At 31.1% G+C, this 1,352-nt stretch overlaps 1 non-coding gene across 1 annotated transcript; it reads left to right on the top strand.

Moving 5' to 3' along the window:
* The first annotated feature begins 752 nt into the window (after positions 1-752).
* Positions 753-855, top strand: LOC145511798 (U6 spliceosomal RNA). The gene has a single exon (XR_014058175.1). It is a non-coding gene; the product is annotated as a U6 spliceosomal RNA (small nuclear RNA).
* Positions 856-1,352: the final 497 nt, after the last annotated feature.

The raw sequence follows: 1,352 nt of genomic DNA on the forward strand, positions 1-1,352 counted from the left end.
ATTTGTTTGATGATGACAATATTGTTAAATGTCTCTGAGATGTTTAGAAGCTCACCAGTTCCACATAAGATTCCACATAAACAAGATGATGCTAGGCCCTTCCTAGACCAGCATGCCGGGGCCTAAACTTCCCCAGGAGTCAGAATCAGTGTCTGAGCCTCACTTCTTTGTTTCCAGGAAAGGAGTTTAGAAGAGAAGGCCTAAATATAACTCAATATAATAAGGGACCCAAAAATACACAAACCCACCTAATCTATTTAATTGAGAAGAAGGGGGGTGTGGGTAGAGAAAATTATATGTGCAATGAAACTATTAAAAATTCTGGATAGGTTCATGAACATATAATTTGTAAAATATTGATAATTTTTTCAGGGGTGAGACATTTATTTTTCACCAGAAATACAGAGCTCTGTTAATGGGTTTTCATCTTCAAAAGTTCTGTGTTTTGGGTCAGGAATTAATGCAAATCTTACCATCTTTTCATGTCACTTACACTAAGTTAAAAGCTAGCTAAAAAATACTGGAAGAAATGTGACAATTGATAATTAACCTGAACATTATTTACCAGGAAAAAACATCGTGACTTGAGGTTTATCTGTTTTATCTTGCTACATGGTAACATTGAATTTCCAATGTCAATAATAGCATTACCCAAATATGTTCCAGAAATGGTTCCTAAACAAATTTCCTATATCTATAACTTCATAATCTATAACATTTAATATTTTGTACCATACAAGAGTAGATACTAAATGCTCACTTTAGCACATGTGTACTAAAATTGGAATGATACAGAGATTACCATGGCTGTTACAGAAGGATGACATGAAAATTCATGAAGCTTTCACTACTTTTGTAAAAATACTTGAGAATTTTTTTCTAGCAGACTTGTGCTGCAAGAACTATTAAAGTGAGCCCTTCAGATGAAAAGGACAAGCCCATAATTTGAATCCATCTGAAGAAATGAAGGACATCAATAAGAGTAATTGCAGAGGTAAATATAAAAAATAGTATAAATGTATTTTATTATAATATTTTTTCTCCTATCTGATTTAAAAGACAGCTACATAAAGTATTAATTATAACTGTGTATAGGCATATAATATATAAAGATATAATTTTTCTATCAGTAACAGATCAAAGGAGGCCAATGTAATGGAGCTAATAGGATCAGAGTTTTTTATACTATTGAGATTAAGTTATATTAATTAAAACTAGATACTTATAACTTAAGATGTTATTTGTAATCTTTAGAGCAAGCATTAAGAATATAACTCAAAAATATAGTAAAAGATAAGGGAATTGAAATTGCACACTAGAAAATATCTCTTTAACAGCATCAGCAACAACAA

This window comes from Giraffa tippelskirchi, chromosome 6 (assembly GCF_054371585.1).
Source record: "Giraffa tippelskirchi isolate mGirTip1 chromosome 6, T2T-mGirTip1v1.2.pri, whole genome shotgun sequence".
Classification (NCBI taxonomy): domain Eukaryota; kingdom Metazoa; phylum Chordata; class Mammalia; order Artiodactyla; family Giraffidae; genus Giraffa; species Giraffa tippelskirchi.